This window comes from Dreissena polymorpha, chromosome 6 (genome assembly GCF_020536995.1).
Source record: "Dreissena polymorpha isolate Duluth1 chromosome 6, UMN_Dpol_1.0, whole genome shotgun sequence".
Lineage (NCBI taxonomy): Eukaryota > Metazoa > Mollusca > Bivalvia > Myida > Dreissenidae > Dreissena > Dreissena polymorpha.
The window spans coordinates 88,754,664-88,774,385 of NC_068360.1; the positions used below are offsets into that span (position 1 = coordinate 88,754,664).

General features: G+C 34.1%; 1 long non-coding RNA gene across 1 annotated transcript; it reads left to right on the forward strand.

The window, feature by feature from the left end:
* The first annotated feature begins 4,213 nt into the window (after nucleotides 1-4,213).
* On the forward strand, nucleotides 4,214-17,591 carry LOC127833479 (uncharacterized). Its single transcript, XR_008027435.1, has 2 exons — nucleotides 4,214-4,767; nucleotides 16,888-17,591. It is a non-coding gene; the product is annotated as an uncharacterized LOC127833479 (long non-coding RNA).
* Nucleotides 17,592-19,722: the final 2,131 nt, after the last annotated feature.

The following is a 19,722-nucleotide window of genomic DNA, read 5'->3' on the forward strand; positions in this document are numbered from 1 at the left end:
TATCATTGTTACGTTCTCTCATTGATCGCGTACAATGATCAGTCTTAAGTTCTCTCAGTTATAATGTGTAAGTGCGCTAAGTTCTCTCAGTGTTAAGTTCTCTCATTGACCGTGTGTTAATTTGTCTCTGTAATCGCGTGTTAAGTTCTAACTAAGTTCCAACCTAATTTCTCTCAATAATCGCGTATAAGTTCTCTATCTTCTCTCAATGTTCAGTTCTCTCAATGATTGCGTCTTAATTTCTCTCAATAATCGCGCATAAGTTCTCTATGTTCACTCATTGTTCAGTTATCTCAGTGCTCACGTATAAGTTTTCGTTGTTCTCTTCGTGTAAAGTTATCCCAATGATAGCGTATAAGTTCTCTTAGTTCTCACAGTGTTTAGTACTCTTAATGATCGCCTCTTAAGTTCTCTCAGTTTTCGTGTATAAGTGCGCTAAGTTCTCTCAGTGTTAAGTTCTCTCATTGCCCGTGTTTTAATTTGTCTCTGTGATCGCCTGTTAAGTTCTGTCAGTGGTCGCGTCCTTATTTCTCACAATAATCGCGTATAAGTTCTCTATATTGTTTCATTGTTCAGTTCTCTCAATGATCGCGTCTTAATTTCTCTCAATATTCGCGTATAAGTTCTCTATGTTCTCTCATTGTTCAGTTCTCTCAATGATCGTGTCTCAATTTTTCTCAATAATCGCGCATAAATTCTCTATGTTCTCTCATTGTTCTGTTCTCTCAGTGGTCGCGTATAAGTTTTCTTTGTTCTTTTCGTGGTAAGTTCTCTCAATGATCCCGTATAAGTTCTCTTAAGTTCCCTCAGTGTTTAGTTCTCTTAATGATAGCGTCTTAAGTTCTCTCAGTTATCGTGTATAAGTGCGCTAAGTTCTCTCAGTGTTAAGTTCTCTCATTGCCCGCGTTTTAATTTGTCTCTGTGATCGCCTGTTAAGTTCTGTCAGTGATCGCGTCCCAATTTCTTTCAATTATCGCGTATAAGTTCTCTATGTTCTCTCATTGTTCAGTTCTCTCAATGAACGCGTCTTAATTTCTCTCAATAATCGCGCATAAATTCTCTATGTCCTGTAAATGTTCAGTTCTCTCTGGTCGCGTATAAGTTTTCTTTGTTGTTTTCGTGTTAAATTCTCTCAATGATCACGTATAAAATCTCTAAGTTCTCTGAGTGTTTAGTTTTCTTAATAATCGCGTCTTAAGTTCTCTCAGTTATCGTGAATAAGTTCGTAAAGTTCTCTCAGTGTTAAGTTCCCTCATTGACGGCGTTTTAATTTGTCTCTGTGATTGCGTGTTAAGTTCTGTCAGTGGTTGCGTCCTAATTTCTCACAATAAATGCGTATAAGTTCTCTATATTCTCTCATTGTTCAGTTCTCTCAATGCTTGTGTCTTAATTTCTCTCAATAATCGCACATAAGTTCTCTATGTTCTCTCATTGTTCAGTTTTCTCAGTGGTGGCGTATAAGTTTTCTTTGTTTTCTTCGTGTTAAGTTCTCTCAATGATCGCGTATACGTTCTCTAAGTTCTCTCAGTGTTTAGTTCTCTTAATAATCGCCTCTTAAGTTCTCTCAGTTATCGTGTATAAGTGCGCTAAGTTCTCTCAGTGTTAAGTTCTCTCATTGACTGTGTGTTAATTTGTCTCTGTAATCGCGTGTTAAGTTCTAACTAAGTTCCAACCTAATTTCTCTCAATAATCTTGTATAAGTTCTCTATGTTCTCTCAATGTTCAGTTCTCTCAATGATTGCGTCTTAATTTCTCTCAATAATCGCGTATAGGTTCTCTATGTTCACTCATTGTTCAGTTCTCTCAGTGCTCGCGTATAAGTTTTCTTTGTTCTCTTCGTGTTAAGTTATCTCAATGATCGCGTATACGTTCTCTAAGTCCTCTCAGTGTTTAGTTCTCTTAATGATCGCCTCTTAAGTTCTCTCAGTTATCGTGTATGAGTTCGCTATGTTCTCTCAATGTTAAGTTCTCTCATTGACGGTGTTTGAATTTGTCTCTGTGATCGGGTGTAAAGGTCTGTCAGTGGTTGCGTCCTAATTTCTCACAATAATCGTGTATAAGTTCTCTATATTCTCTCATTGTTCAGTTCTCTCAATGATCGCGTCTTAATTTCTCTCAGTAATCGTGTATAAGTGCGCTAAGTTCTCTCAGTGTTAAGAACTCTCATTATCCATGTATTAATTTGTCTCTGTAATGGCGTGTTAAGTTCTTACTAAGTTCTTACCTAATTTCTCTCAAAAATCGCGTATAAGTTCTTTAAGTTTTCTCAGTGTTAAGTTCTCTCAATGATTGCGTCTTAAGTTCTCTCAGTTATCGCCTATAAGTGCTCTATGTTCTCTCAGTGTTAAGTTCTCTCAGTGATCGCATCTAAATTTTTCTTATTGATCGCGTATATGTTCTTATTTTTCTATCAATGTGAAGTTGGAAACACGATTGACCCCTTAACACCCAAAAACCTCCCGAAATACACCGTGAAATGCACCCAAATGCACCCAAATTCGCTCAAAATACCCAAATACTCATAATTTTGGCAGGTTAGGGTTAGAGTTAGGGTTAGGTTAGGGTATTTTGATAGTATATTGGGTACTTTGAGCATATTTGGGGGAGGGGTCTAAGGTTTTTTCAGTTATCGCGTATAAGTGCTCTAAGTTCTATCAGTGTTAAATTCTCTCAACAATAGCGTCTTAATTTTTCTCATTGATAGCATCTTATTTTCTCTCAGTAATTGCGTATAAGTTCTCTCAGTTCTCTCAGTGTTTAGTTCTCTCAATGATCGCGTCTTAAGTTCTCTCAGTTATCATGTATAAGTTTGCTAAGTATTCTCAGTGTTTAGTTCTCTCATTGTCAGCGTTTTAATTTGTCTCTGAGATCGCGTGTTAAGTTCTGTCAGTGGTCGCGTCCAAATTTCTCACAATAATCGCGTATAAGTTCTCTAAATTCTCTTATTGTTCAGTTCTCTCAATGATCGCGTCTTAATTTCTCTCAATAATCGCGCATAAGTTCTCTATGTTCTGTATTTGTTCAGTTCTCTCAGTGGTCGCGTATAGGTTTTCTTTGTTGTCTTCGTTTTAAGTTCTCTCAATGATCGCGTATAAGTTCTCTAAGTTCTCTCAGTTTTTAGTTCTCTTAATGAGATCGCGTCTTAAGTTCTCTCAGTTATCGTGTATAAGTTTGCTAAGTTCTCTCAGTCATAGGTTCTCTCATTGACCGTGTGTTAATTTGTCTCTGTAATCGCGTGTTAAGTTCTAACTAAGTTCCAACCTAATTTCTCTCAATAATCGCGTTTTAGTTCTCTATATTCTCTCATTGTTCAGTTCTCTCAGTGGTGGCATATAAGTTTTTCTTTCTTCTCTTCGTGTGAAGTTATCTCAATGATCGCGTATAAGTTCTCTTAGTTCTCTCAGTGTTTAGTTCTCTTAATGATTGCGTCTTTAGATCTCTTAGTTATCTTGTATAAGTTCGCTAAGTTCTCTCAGTGTTAAGTTCTCTCATTGACCATGTGTTAATTTGTCTCTGTAATCACGTGTAAGTTCTAAATAAGTTCTAACCTAATTTCTCTCTATAATCCCGTATAAGTTCTTTATGTTCTCTCATTGTTCAGTTCTTTCAATGATCACGTCTTAATTTCTCTCAATAATCGCGCATAAGTTCTCTATGTTCTCTCATTGTTCAGTTCTCTCAGTGGTCGCGTATAAGTTTTCTTTATGCTCTTCATGTTAAGTTATCTCAATGATCGCGTATAAGTTCTCTTTATTCTCTCATTGTTCAGTTCTCGTAATGATCGCGTCTTAAGTTCTCTCAGTTATCGTGTATAAGTGCGCTATGTTCTCGTAGTGTTAAGTACTCTCAATGACCGCTTTTTAATTTGTCTCTGTGATCACGTGTTAAGTTCTGTCATTGGTCGCATCCTAATTTCTCTCAATAATCGGGTATAAGTTCTCTATGTTCTCTCATTGTTCAGTTCTCTAAATGATCGCGTCTTAATTTCTCTCATTAATCGCGCATAAGTTCTCTATGTATGTAGTAGTCAGTATTTATGTAGTTGTCATTATTTATGTAGTAGTCAGTTGTATGTAGTAGTCAGTATTTATGTAGTAGTCAGTATTTATGTAGTAGTCATTATTTATGTAGTAGTCAGTTGTATGTAGTAGTCAGTATTTATGTAGTAGTCAGTTGTATGTAGTAGTCAGTATTTATGTAGTAGTCATTATTAACCAGGTTTTTCGAAGGAAAAAACTGGTTATTAGCTTGGCGAATGCGGGCGGGCTGGCTGGCTGGCTGGCTGGCGGGCTGGCTGGCTGGCTGGCGGGCTGGCGGAATAAGCTTGTCCGGGCCATAACTATGTCGTTCATTGTCAGATTTTAAAATCATTTGGCACATTTGTTCACCATCATTGGACGGTGTGTCGCGCGAAATAATTACGTCGATATCTCCAAGGTCAAGGTCACACTTTGAGTTCAAAGGTCAAAAATGGCCATAAATGAGCTTGTCCGAGCCATAACTATGTCGTTCATCGTCAGATTTTAAAATCATTTGGCACATTTGTTCACCATCATTGGACGGTGTGTCGCGCGAAATAATTACGTCGATATCTCCAAGGTCAAGGTCACACTTTGAGTTCAAAGGTCAAAAATGGCCATAAATGAGCTTGTCCTGGCCATAACTATGTCATTCATTGTGAGATTTTAAAATCATTTGGCACATTTGTTCACCATCATGGGACGGTGTGTCCCACGAAAGAATCACGTCAATATCTCCAATGTCAAGGTCGCCACGACTAAAAATAGATTTAAAAAAAAAAAACTTACAAAGGGGGTTAATTTTTTTTGGTCATTTCAAAAGTTCAGTTTGAGTTTTCTCCCTTTATCAGATTTTTTTTTCACAATGAAAACCTGGTTTTGTGACAATTTTGTCCCTTGTTTATATAGTTGTCATTATTTATGTAGTAGTCAGTTGTATGTAGTAGTCAGTATTTATGTAGTAGTCAGTTGTATGTAGTAGTCATTATTTATGTAGTAGTCAGTTGTATATAGTAGTCAGTATTTATGTAGTAGTCAGTTGTAAGTAGAAGTCAGTATTTATGTAGTAGCCAGTTGTATGTAGTAGTCAGTTTTAAGAAGTAGTCAGTATTTATGTAGTAGTCAGTTGTATGTAGTAGTCAGTTGTATGTAGTAGTCAGTATTTATGTAGCAGTCAGTTATAAGTAGTAGTCAGTATTTATGTAGTAGTCAGTTGTAAGTAGTAGTCAGTATTTATGTAGTGGCCAGTTGTATGTAGTAGTCAGTTGTAAGTAGTAGTCAGTATTTATGTAGTAGTCAGTTGTATGTAGTAGTCAGTATTTATGTAATAGCCAGTTGTAAGTAGTAGTAAGTATTTATGTAGTAGTCAGTTGTAAGTAGTAGTCATTATTTATGTAGTAGTCAGTTGTATGTAGTAGTCAGTATTTATGTATTAGTCAGTTGTATGTAGTAGTCAGTATTTATGTAGTAGTCATTATTTATGTAGTAGTCAGTTGTATATAGTAGTCAGTATTTATGTAGTAGTCAGTAGTAATTAGTATTCAATATTTATGTAGTAGCCAGTTGTATGTAATAGTCAGTTGTAAGTAGTAGTCAGTATTTATGTAGTAGTCAGTTGTATGTAGTAGTAAGTATTTATGTAGTAGCCTGTTGTAAGTAGTAGTCAGTATTTATGTAGTAGTCAGTTGTATGTAGTAGTCAGTATTTATGTAGTAGTCAGTTGTATGTAGTAGTCAGTATTTATGTAGTAGTCAGTATTTATGTAGTAGTCAGTATTTATGTAGTGGTCAGTATTTATGTAGTGGTCAGTTGTTTGTAGTGGTCAGTTGTATGTAGTAGCCAGTATTTATGTGATATTCAGTTGTATGTAGTAGTCAGTATTTATGTAGCAGTCAGTTGTATGTAGTAGTCAGTATTTATGTAGTAGTCAGTTGTAAGTAGTAGTCAGTATTTATGTAGTAGCCAGTTGTATATAGTAGTCAGTTGTAAGTAGTAGTCAGTATTTATGTAGTAGTCAGTTGTATGTAATAGTCAGTATTTATGTAATAGCCAGTTGTAAGTAGTAGTCAGTATTTATGTAGTAGTCAGTTGTAAGTAGTAGTCATTATTTATGTAGTAGTCAGTTGTATGTAGTAGTCAGTATTTATGTATTAGTCAGTTGTATGTAGTAGTCAGTATTTATGTAGTAGTCATTATTTATGTAGTAGTCAGTTGTATATAGTAGTCAGTATTTATGTAGTAGTCAGTTGTAATTAGTATTCAGTATTTATGTAGTAGCCAGTTGTATGTAATAGTCATTTGTAAGTAGTAGTCAGTATTTATGTAGTAGTCAGTTGTATGTAGTAGTAAGTATTTATGTAGTAGCCTGTTGTAAGTAGTAGTCAGTATTTATGTAGAAGTCAGTTTTAAGTAGTAGTCAGTATTTATGTAGAAGTCAGTTGTAAGTAGTAGTCAGTATTTATGTAGGAGTCAGTTGTAAGTAGTAGTCAGTAGTTATGTAGTAGTCAGCTGTATGTAGTAGTCAGTATTTATGTAGTAGTCAGTATTTATGTAGTAGTCAGTATTTATGTAGTAGTCAGTTGTATGTAGTAGTTAGTTGTATATAGTAGCCAGTATTTATGTAGTAGTCAGTATTTATGTAGTAGTCAGTTGTATGTAGTAGTCAGTTGTATGTAGTAGTCAGTATTTATGTAGTAGTCAGTATTTATGTAGTAGTCAGTATTTATGTAGTGGTCAGTTGTTTGTAGTGGTCAGTTGTATGTAGTAGCCAGTATTTATGTGATAGTCAGTTGTATGTAGTAGTCAGTATTTATGTAGTAGCCAGTTGTAAGTAGTAGTCAGTATTTATGTAGTAGTCAGTTGTATGTAGTAGTCAGTATTTATGTAGTAGTCAGTTGTATGTAATAGTCAGTATTTATGTAGTAGTCAGTTGAATGTAGTAGTCAGTTGTATGTAGTAGTCAGTTGTATGTAGTAGTCAGTATTTATGTAGTAGCCAGTTGTATATAGTAGTCAGTATTTATGTAGTTGTCAGTTGTAAGTAGTAGTCAGTATTTATGTAGTAGTCAGTTGTAAGTAGTAGTCAGTTGTATGTAGTAGTCAGTATTTATGTAGTAGTCAGTATTTATGTAGAAGTCAGTTGTAAGTAGTAGTCCGTATTTATGTAGTAGTCAGTTGTATGTAGTAGTAAGTTTTTATGTAGTTGTCAGTATTCATGTAGTAGTCAGTTGTATGTAGTAGTCAGTATTTATGTAGTAGCCAGTTGTATGTAGTAGTCAGTATTTATGTAGTTGCCAGTTGTATGTAGTAGTCAGTTGTATGTAGTAGTCAGTTGTATGTAGTAGTCATTATTTATGTAGTAGTCAGTTGTTAGTAGTGGTCAGTATTTATGTAGTAGTCAGTATTTATGTAGTAGTCATTATTTATGTAGTAGTCAGTTGTATGTAGTATTCAGTAATTATGTAGTAGTCCGTATTTATTCAGTAGTCATTATTTATGTAGTAGTCAGTTGTAAGAAGTAGTCAGTATTTATGTAGTAGTCAGTATTTATGTAGTAGTCATTATTTATGTATTTGTCATTATTTATGTAGTAGTCAGTTGTATGTAGTAGTCAGTATTTATGTAGTAGTCAGTTGTATGTAGTAGTCAGTATTTATGTAGTAGTCATTATTTATGTAGTAGTCAGTTGTATATAGTAGTCAGTATTTATGTAGTAGTCAGTTGTAAGTAGTAGTCAGTATTTATCTATTAGTCAGTTGTATGTAGTAGTCATTATTTATGTAGTAGTCAGTGGTATATAGTAGTCAGTATTTATGTAGTAGTCAGTTGTAAGTAGTAGTCAGTATTTATGTAGTAGCCAGTTGTATGTAGTAGTCAGTTGTAAGTAGTAGTCAGTATTTATGTAGTAGTCAGTTTTATGTAGTAGTCAGTATTTATGTAGTAGCCAGTTGTAAGTAGTAGTCAGTATTTATGTAGTAGTCAGTATTTATGTAGTAGTCAGTATTTATGTATTAGTCAGTTGTATGTAGTAGTTAGTTGTATAAAGTAGTCAGTATTTATGTAGTAGCCAGTATTTATGTAGTAGTCAGTATTTATGTAGTAGTCAGTTGTATGTAGTAGTCAGTATTTATGTAGTAGTCAGTTGTATGTAGTAGTCAGTATTTATGTAGTGGTCAGTTGTATGTAGTGGTCAGTTGTATGTTGTAGCCAGTATTTATGTGATAGTCAGTTGTATGTAGTAGTCAGTATATATGTAGTAGTCAGTTGTATGTAGTAGTCAGTATTTATGTAGTAGTCAGTATTTATGTAGTAGTCATTATTTATGTAGTAGTCATTATTTATGTAGTAGTCAGTATTTATGTAATAGTCAGTTGTATATAGTAGTCAGTATTTATGTAGTAGTCAGTTGTAAGTAGTAGTCAATATTTATGTAGTAGTCAGTATTTATGTAGTGGTCAGTTGTTTGTAGTAGTTAGTTGTATATAGTAGTCAGTATTTATGTAGTAGCCAGTATTTATGTAGTAGTCAGTATTTATGTAGTAGTCAGTTGTATGTAGTAGTCAGTATTTATGTAGTAGTCAGTTGTATGTAGTAGTCAGTATTTATGTAGTAGTCATTATTTATGTAGTAGTCAGTAGTTATGTAGTAGTCAGTATTTATGTAGTAGTCAGTATTTATGTAGTGGTCAGTTGTATGTAGTGGTCAGTTGTATGTTGTAGCCAGTATTTATGTGATAGTCAGTTGTATGTAGTAGTCAGTATTTATGTAGTAGTCAGTATTGATGTAGTAGTCAGTATTTATGTAGTAGTCAGTTGTATGTAGTAGTCAGTATTTATGTAGTATTCAGTTGTATTAGTAGTGAGTTGTATGTAGTAGTCAGAATTTATGTAGTAGTCAGTTGTAAGTAGTATTATGTAGTAGTCATTATTAATGTAGTAGTCAGTTGTAAGTAGTAGTCAGTATTTATGTAGTAGTCAGTATTTATGTAGTAGTCAGTATTTATGTAGTAGTCAGTTGTTAGTAGTAGTCAGTATTTATGTAGGCGCCAGTTGTTTGTAGTAGTCAGTATTTATGTAGTAGCCAGTTGTATGTAGTAGTCAGTTGTATGTAGTAGTCAGTATTTATGTAGTAGTCATTATTTATGTAGTAGTCAGTTGTAAGAAGTTGTCAGTATGTATGTAGTAGTCAGTATTTATGTAGTAGTCATTATTTATGTAGTAGTCAGTTGTATGTAGTAGTCAGTATTTATGTAGTTGTCAGTTGTATGGAGTAGTCAGTATTTATGTAGTAGTCAGTATTTATGTAGTAGTTATTATCTATGTTGTTGTCAGTATTTATGTAGTAGTCAGTTGTATGTAGTAGTCAGTATTAATGTAGTAGTCAGTTGTATGATGTAGTCAGTATTTATGTAGTAGTCATTATTTATGTAGTAGTCAGTTGTATATAGTAGTCAGTATTTATGTAGTAGTCAGTTGTAAGTAGTAGTCATTATTTATGAAGTAGCCAGTTGTATGTAGTAGTCAGTTGTAAGTAGTAGTCAGTATTTATGTAGTAGTCAGTTGTATGTAGTAGTCAGTATTTATGTAGTAGTCATTATTTATGTAGTAGTCAGTTGTATATAGTAGTCAGTATTTATGTAGTAGTCAGTTGTAAGTAGTAGTCAGTATTTATGTAGTAGCAAGTTGTATATAGTAGTCAGTTGTAAGTAGTAGTCAGTATATATGTAGTAGTCAGTTGTATGTAGTAGTCAGTATTTATGTAGTAGCCAGTTGTAAGTAGTAGTCAGTATTTATGTAGTAGTCAGTTGTAAGTAGTAGTCATTATTTATGTAGTAGTCATTATTTATGTAGTAGTCATTATTTATGTAGTAGTCAGTTGTATGTAGTAGTCAGTATTTATGTAGTAGTCAGTTGTATGTAGTAGTCAGTATTTATGTAGTAGTCATTATTTATGTAGTATTCAGTTGTATATAGTAGTCAGTGTTTATGTAGTAGTCAGTTGTATGTAGTAGTCAGTATTTATGTAGTAGCCAGTTGTATGTAGTAGTCAGTTGTAAGTAGTAGTCAGTATTTATGTAGTAGTCAGTTGTATGTAGTAGTCAGTATTTATGTAGTAGCCAGTTGTAAGTAGTAGTCAGTATTTATGTAGTAGTCAGTTGTAAGTAGTAGTCAGTATTTATGTAGTAGTCAGTTGTAAGTAGTAGTCAGTATTTATGTAGAAGTCAGTTGTAAGTAGTAGTCAGTTTTTATGTAGTAGTCAGTTGTATGTAGTAGTCAGTATTTATGTAGTAGTCAGTATTTATGTAGTAGTCAGTATTTATGTAGTAGTCAGTATTTATGTAGTAGTCAGTATTTATGGAGTAGTCAGTATTTATGTAGTAGTCAGTTGTACGTAGTAGTTAGTTGTATGTAGTAGTCAGTATTTATGTAGTAGCCAGTATTTATGTAGTAGTTAGTATTTATGTAGTAGTCAGTTGTATGTAGTAGTCAGTATTTATGTAGTAGTCAGTTGTATGTAGTAGTCAGTATTTATGTAGTAGTCATTATTGATGTAGTAGTCAGTATTTACGTAGTAGTCAGTATTTATGTAGTGGTCAGTTGTATGTAATGGTCAGTTGTATGTAGTAGCCAGTATTTATGTGTTAGTCAGTTGTATGAAGTAGTCAGTATTTATGTAGTAGTCAGTATTTATGTAGTAGCCAGTTGTAAATAGTAGTCAGTATTTATGTAGTAGTCAGTTGTATGTAGTAGTCAGTATTTATGTAGTAGTTAGTTGTAAGTAGTAGTCAGTATTTATGTAGTAGTCAGTTGTAAGTAGTAGTCAGTATTTATGTAGTAGCCAGTATTTATGTAGTAGTCAGTATTTATGTAGTAGTCAGTTGTATGTAGTAGTCAGTATTTATGTAGTAGTCAGTATTTATGTAGTAGTCAGTATTTATGTAGTAGTATGTTTTTATGTAGTAGTCAGTATTGATGTAGTCGTCAGTATTTATGTAGTAGTCAGTTGTATGTAGTGGTCAGTTGTATGTAGTAGCCAGTATTAATGTAGTAGTCAGTTGTATGTAGTAGTCAGTATTTATGTAGTAGTCAGTTGTATGTAGTAGTCAGTATTTATGTAGTAGTCATTATTTATGTAGTAGTCAGTTGTATATAGTAGTCAGTATTTATGTAGTAGTCAGTTGTTAGTAGTAGTAAGTATTTATCTATTAGTCAGTTGTATGTAGTAGTCATTATTTATGTAGTAGTCATTATTTATGTAGTAGTCAGTTGTATATAGTAGTCAGTATTTATGTAGTAGTCAGTTGTAAGTAGTAGTCAGTATTTATGTAGTAGCCAGTTGTATGTAGTAGTCAGTTGTAAGTAGTACTCAGTATTTATGTAGTAGTCAGTTGTATGTAGTAGTCAGTATTTATGTAGTAGCCAGTTGTAAGTAGTAGTCAGTATTTATGTAGTAGTCAGTTGTAAGTAGTAGTCAGTATTTATGTAGTAGTCAGTTGTAAGTAGTAGTCAGTATTTATGTAGAAGTCAGTTGTAAGTAGTAGTCAGTATTTATGTAGTAGTCAGTTGTATGTAGTAGTAATTATTTATGTAGTAGTCAGTATTTATGTAGTAGTCAGTATTTATGTAAGTCAGTATTTATGTAGTTGTCAGTATTTATGGAGTAGTCAGTATTTATGTAGTAGTCAGTTGTATGTAGTAGTTAGTTGTATGTAGTAGCCAGTATTTATGTAGTAGTCAGTTGTATGTAGTAGTCAGTATTTATGTAGTAGTCAGTTGTATGTAGTAGTCAGTATTTATGTAGTAGTCATTATTGATGTAGTAGTCAGTATTTACGTAGTAGTCAGTATTTATGTAGTGGTCAGTTGTATGTAATGGTCAGTTGTATGTAGTAGCCAGTATTTATGTGATAGTCAGTTGTATGAAGTAGTCAGTATTTATGTAGTAGTCAGTATTTATGTAGTAGCCAGTTGTAAATAGTAGTCAGTATTTATGTAGTAGTCAGTTGTATGTAGTAGTCAGTATTTATGTAGTAGTTAGTTGTAAGTAGTAGTCAGTATTTATGTAGTAGTCAGTTGTAAGTAGTAGTCAGTATTTATGTAGTAGCCAGTATTTATGTAGTAGTCAGTATTTATGTAGTAGTCAGTTGTATGTAGTAGTCAGTATTTATGTAGTAGTCAGTATTTATGTAGTAGTAAGTTTTTATGTAGTAGTCAGTATTGATGTAGTCGTCAGTATTTATGTAGTAGTCAGTTGTATGTAGTGGTCAGTTGTATGTAGTAGCCAATATTTATGTAGTAGTCAGTTGTATGTAGTAGTCAGTATTTATGTAGTAGTCAGTTGTATGTAGAAGTCAGTATTTATGTAGTAGTCATTATTTATGTAGTAGTCAGTTGTGTATAGTAGTCAGTATTTATGTAGTAGTCAGTTGTAAGTAGTAGTAAGTATTTATCTATTAGTCAGTTGTATGTAGTAGTCATTATTTATGTAGTTGTCATTATTTATGTAGTAGTCAGTTGTATATAGTAGTCAGTATTTATGTAGTAGTCAGTTGTAAGTAGTAGTCAGTATTTATGTTGTAGCCAGTTGTATGTAGTAGTCAGTTGTAAGTAGTAGTCAGTATTTATGTAGTAGTCAGTATTTATGTAGTAGTCAGTTGTATGTAGTAGTCAGTATTTATGTAGTAGTCAGTTGTATGTAGTCGTCAGTATTTATGTAGTAGCCAGTTGTAAGTAGTAGTCAGTATTTATGTAGTAGTCAGTATTTATGTAGTAGTCAGTATTTATGTAGTAGTCAGTTGTATGTAGTAGTTAGTTGTATATAGTAGTCAGTATTTATGTAGTAGCCAGTATTTATGTAGTAGTCAGTATTTATGTAGTAGTCAGTTGTATGTAGTAGTCAGTATTTATGTAGTAGTCAGTTGTATGTAGTAGTCAGTATTTATGTAGTAGTCAGTATTTATGTAGTAGTCAGTATTTATGTAGTAGTCAGTATTTATGTAGTGGTCAGTTGTATGTAGTGGTCAGAAGTATGTTGTAGCCAGTATTTATGTGATAGTCAGTTGTATGTAGTAGTCATTATTTATGTAGTAGTCAGTTGTAAGTAGTAGTCATTATTTATGTAGTAGTCAGTTGTATGTAGTAGTCAGTATTTATGTAGTAGTCAGTTGTATGTTGTAGTCAGTTGTATGTAGTAGTCAGTTTTTATGTAGTAGTCAGGTGTAAGTAGTAGCCAGTATTTATGTAGTAGTCAGTTGTATGTAGTAGTCAGTATTTCTGTAGTAGTCAGTTGTATGTAGTATTCAGTTGTTTGTAGTAGTCAATTGTATATAGTAGTCAGTATTTATGTAGTTGTCATGTTTTTATGCTCCCCTAAACAAATTTGGGGGAGCAAATAGTCGCCGTTTCGTCTGTCCGTGTGTGTGTCCGTCCGTCCGTGCACGATTTTTGTTCGGGCTATTTCTCAGCAATTAATGACCGGAATTCAATGAAACTTTATGGGAAGCTTCACTACCAACAGGAGATGTGCATATTATCAGCCGGTTATGTTCGGATGATTTTTCACAGAGTTATGGCCCTTTGAAATTTTCTATAAACTGTACATATAGTGCAATTATTGTCCCACCAACTACTGACTGGAATTTATTGTAGCTTTATGGGAAGCTTAACTACCTTGAGGAGATGCGCATGTTATTTGTGGGTTCTGGTTAGATGATTTATTTAGAGAGTTATGGCCCTTTGAAATTTTCAAGTTGCTAAACCATCCGTCGTATTATTTTGTTCCAAGTTATGCCCCTTAAGACGTTTCCTTTTATCTGAATATATAATGCAATATTGTGACAAAAAAACTTTTGGTGAGCATCACCCGTTTCCGACGGTTTTTTGTTGTATTTGTCAGTGCTGTATGTAGTAGTCAGTTGTATATAGTTTTCAGTGTTGTATGTAGTAGTCAGTGTTCTATGAAGTAGTCAGTTGTATATAGTAGCCAGTGTTGTATGTAGTAGTCAGTTGTATGCAGTAGTCAGTGATGTATGTAGTATTCAGTGTTGTATGTAGTTGTCAGTGTTGTACGAAGTATTCAGTGTTGTGTGTAGTAGTCAGTTGTTTGCAGTAGTCAGCAGTGTGCTGTAGTCAGTGTTGTATGTAGTAGTCACTTGTTTTAAGTAGTCAGTGTTGTATGTAGTAGTCAGTTATGTGTAGTAGTCAGTTATAAGTAGTAGTCAGCTGTACGAAGTAGTCAGTTGTATGTAGTATTCAATTGTATGTAGTAGTCATGTGTTTGCATTTGTCAGTTTTGTAAGTAGTAGTCAGCTGTACGTAGTAGTCAATTGTATGTAGTAGTCAGGTGTATGTAGTAGTCCTGTGTTTGCATTTGTCAGTTTTGTATGTAGTAGTCAGTAGTTGTGTGTCCCAGCGGAATTTTACCTACCGTTCTCAACAAAGCACTACAGGAAGAGGAAGCTGGAGGCTGAGCAGGCAGGGGAGTTCCGGAGACAGTACAACAAGATGATCCCAAACCGCAGCTGTAATAAATGTTTCGAGGACAGGAATACGGGTGGTGATAAACAAGGAAATGCGTGGTGTCCCTTTAATTAATCGGAAAATTATAAAAAGTGGAAATATGCCCTTAAGTTGAAGGGCCGTGGGAAGAAGAAAACTTTAAACAAGATAAACATAAAAAGCTGGGCATTCATCACAGTTAAAAAATATCTGGACTTAATAACATCATCTGGCACTGTGCTCTGGACTATAAACAACAACACAGTTAATATCAACTAAAGTAACAATGACAAAAAAGCTTCTTAATGCTGCCTACATTTTATTGAGCAGTACAAAGTGATTAATTCATTTGTGTTTTGCTTATATAAAAGCTAGGAGGTCCCAAGCCCTTATGGTACATGTCATAAGTAAAGTGACATCTGCCTTGAGTTTCAAGAAAGTGTCTTCTTAGCAAAAAACAGACATTTAGCATTTTATTAAGACATTTCAAATACATAATTATCTGTACAATTATTTCAAAACATTTTTGTCTGTCAAAGGGCATGCAAGGTGTTTGGAGGATTCCGGATTTGCGCACATAAAAACAGATACCGGAACCACGACTGTGAGACTCTCGCACAACTAACGGCGCTTGTTAACCAGTCGTCTGTTACCAACATGGCGCAGTCTCGTACCCGACCTGGACATGGCGGCAATGGAAGCCTTTCCTGGAATTGTGCTTCGAACCTGTTACAGGAATAATGTAAGCACGTGTTACAGACTTGAATGTTCAAAAGTTAAACTTCAACAATTGATGTCCTTACGGTTTCTAACCCAACACTTTTCGTCGATATTAAAGGGATCTTTTCACGCTTTGGTGAATTGACAAAATTGAAAAAAGTTGTTTCAGATTCGTAATTTTTGGTTTTAGTTATGATATTTGTGAGGAAACAGTAATACTGAACATTAACCATGCTCTAATATAGCCATTATATGCATCTTTTGACGATTTTAAAACCTAAAAATTATAAAGCGTTGCAACGCGAAACGATTCAATAATTTGGAGAGTTCTGTTTTTGTCGTTAAATTTTGTGAAACTACGAAGATTGCTTATATAAGGTATAAAATACGTCAAAATGTGTTCTCGGCGGAATAGCTCAGTAGGCTAAAGCGTTTTTACTTCAGGATCCTGGCAGGACTCCAGAAGTCACTGGTTCGAAACCTGCTCCGGGCAATGTTCTTTTGCTTTTTTTTATTTTTTTTCTTTATTTTTTACTGGAGCTTTTACGATCCAATGTTTACATTTATCAATATAAAGCATTTAATGAATAAGTTAGAAAAAGCCAAAATCTGTGAAAAGGCCCCTTTAATTTTTTAAGGTGTTTTGTAATGCTTATTTGCATAAATTAATGTATTTGTTATCCCTTTTAGACAGTACCAGTACTTTAGGTTTGACCCAAAGTGAGCCGGGTATTGTGACTGCAAAAATCCAACACGACGGAGAAGAGAAGGAATTGCACATCCTGAAAAAAAACGACATTTCAGTTCCAGAATGTGGAGCGTCCACACTCAGTTCCCTCTGCTGGATTGAGTGCAGACCGCCTGCAATACTTGCGTCGATCCGTCAGCCGGTATGTCCGACCAGCGCCGAAGGATTATTTCTTTGGAAATTGATTCCTGTGACAACGTGCATATTGTTAATGTATTTAATGAAGATTACGTGACTGTACGTGCCACAAACATATATGACTTAATGTTCTGCATATTGTGTACTATTATGATACAAATGCTATTTCATTTTCTTCAATGATCTCTGTATCTGATACTTCGCACATCAATACATTCATAAACTATAGCATTGGTTGTTAACCAGGTTTTCCGAAGGAAAAAACTGGTTATTAGATTGGCGAATGCGGGCGGGCTGGCGGGCTGGCTGGCGGGCGGGCGGAACAAGCTTGTCCGGGCCATAACTATGTCGTTCATTGTCAGATTTTAAAATCATTTGGCACATTTGTTCACCATCATTGGACAGTGTGTCGCGCGAAATAATTACGTCGATATCTCCAAGGTCAAGGTCACACTTTGAGTTCAAAGGTCAGAAATGGCCATAAATGAGCTTGTCCTGGCCATAACTATGTCATTCATTGTGAGATTTTAAAATCATTTGGCACATTTGTTCACCATCATGGGACGGTGTGTCGCGCGAAATAATTACATCGATATCTCCAAGGTCAAGGTCACACTTTGAGTTCAAAGGTCAAAAATGGCCATAAATGAGCTTGTCCTGGCCATAACTATGTCATTCATTGTGAGATTTTAAAATCTGGCACATTTGTTCACCATCATGGGACGGTGTGTCGCACGAAAGAATCACGTCAATATCTCCAATGTCAAGGTCGCCACGACTAAAAATAGATTTAAAAAAAAAAAATTACAAAGGGGGTTAATTTTGTTTGTTCATTTCAAAAGTTCAGTTTGAGTTTCCTCCCTTTATCAGATTTTTTTTCACAATGAAAACCTGGTTTTGTGACAATTTTGTCCCTTGTTTAATAATATAATACTTATAATATTGTTATATATAATTTTATATAAGCCTTTTGAAGAATAATGTATATTATAATAATATATAAGCATTTTGAAGAATAATGCATTAAAGCAACAATGAAAGTAAAACAAAACAAACCCTACAATTTGCCATCGACGTCAAGTAGAACTCGCAAATTTAAGAGTTTTTTAGGAAGCTCTATATTTGGTTGTGTCGTAAAATGAAGGATAACGATTTAGAAAATAATGTTTGCCTTAAACGTTGCATCAAATTAAAACATTTATTTATGATTATGTCGGTAAGAGTTTACAAATTATGACCACCCCCGGAAACCCGATATGCTGTGAAAAGTTGGATGTGCTAGGAAAAATTGCCGATAGATTTCGAAGAATTTCGGTTGGTTAAGTATATCCAGTTCTATAATTGTTTAAAGGCATTTTTGAATTAAAATATATTTTGGTGTATGCAAAGGAGGTATTACCATGTATGTAGAAAAATCCTGGTTATTATTATTCAGGATTTATTGAAATTATGCTATTAAAGTCGACGATGAAGCGATTTGTCCCATATTTAGCACTTTATTTACAAATTTCTTTAAAGGTATGCCAGTGAAAAGTTTTTGCACCGACAATTATATTAACCAATGTGCCCGAGTAACATATCCGCCCGGGTTTCTTAAACAAAAAATCGTATTGGTGGAAAAAATCGACTTTACATTCAAAATGTTTATGAAAAAATGATATGACCTGGTGCAGTGCAAAAGATTCAAGATATGACATGAGTGCAGTTCATTTATAAACGTAAATGCTCACTATTACAGCTGATTTATGCACACTCTGATGCAGTGTAGATCATTTTCATTGAACTTTGAGGTTTTATAATTATATCCGTTCTGAAGCTTAGTTAATTTCCAGCTTATTTGTATCTTTTTTTTATTTGAATATCATTGAAAATGTAAAGAAATTGATTCATACATAACATTTATAATAATATTTTCTGCCTATAGTTCCAATTGTGGGTAGACTTTCATTAATAAAGCAAATTCACTGAATTCATCAAACTCTCTTTTGGGAACTAAATACATATCTTTACAACAGGTTACATCACGTTTGTCAACCAACGTGCCATAATCAAGTGCGCCAAGCGTTTCAGGTAAAAAGTACATAATCTCAGGATTTCCGTAATATGCTTCGGAATTCGTGTTGACGTCTAATTTAATGTACATTTCACTGCTGAGCAATTCTATACAGGTGCGTTTGTATTAGGTTAATAAAACAACATTTCAAATGTTCACTATGTATCTGCTCGAGCTCGTTGAAACGACCAGAATCGCGCAAATCCTTAAAAAAGTTTATCCACAACTGTAGTTCTTGTTAACGAAGCGTACCCACCAACTTTCAAAGCGCAGGTTAGAAGTGCTTTTTCCAACAATAACGCTGCGGTCCTCAGAAAAGGGGTCGGTCCCTTTATTCCAAAAGAATTGTTGTAGAAGGCATATAATACTGTTTTCTGTTCCAGCATCGCAACGCAGTATGCGAGGTGATTTTTCAATGCGCTTCAATGCATCCAAAAATATATGGCAATCAGTTTGAGATCGTTGTTAGTGTCAGAAACCTCTGACCAGATCATATTCCTGCTAAAACCATATATCGCTACGTGTATACAAAATCCAAACGACTTCATCTTATCATAACCATCTACATGTCAAATGTTGTTTTGCCCTTTTGCACAAGAGAAACGTCTTTAAGTCGATGTGCTTTTCTCATTTCAACACAGTTTAGATCTATTGCCTTCATTATTTCCATAATATCATTTTTGGCTTACATCCATATTATGATTAACCTTCAGCCGGCGCCATATCGTCCGATAGCCGACAGACTGTCCGTTATAATGCATTTCCAAGCTAATTACGTGAACAACGCTTTTTAAATGCGCTTGCAGATGTACAGTACACCTCGACGTTTCAGGTTCATCGTCTTCAAGATAAATTTCAGATGACATAGTCACAATAAAATACCATACTTTAGTAACAAAAATCCAAGAATTTAACTGTATTTAAAACCTTGTTTGAAATATCCTTCAATGAGTGTTGCTGTTTCATTATTCGGAGACGAAAAAGGCAGATAGGCGTGCTCCACACCAACGGTTGTCTCGAACAGAGTGAACAGAAAACAACATACAAGCACGAATTTTATAGTCTCGCACATCCGTCTTCAAGTGCGGTTTACTTAAATAATTAAATATATATTACATCTCAGAGATATTGGTCCTTCTATATCTATATGACCGGTTTCAGTCTGTAAAATGCGATATAGAAACCTAAAAGTATATGGACCGGTCACTATTTTTTGTATTATGGACCGTTCGGGGTTACACACCACTAAATGTGCACTGTGATGAAGCCTTTTATTGAACAGCATTGACACTATTTCAGTTTTTACAAGAGTAAAAACAACAACAACTTAATTTAGAAAAAACGACACGCTTACCTCAATGCCAACGTTAATCCAATGTTTATAGCAATAAAGTCGAAACGATATTCACTTCCATTGTCTATTCTTCAATCCCTTTATCGAAACTTATTTTAAATCATACTATTTTATTGTATTCCGATCGAAGTTTATATTATGTATGATAAACACACAATCTGGAATACGTTTTGCATTCGTTCGATGCCTTAAACAA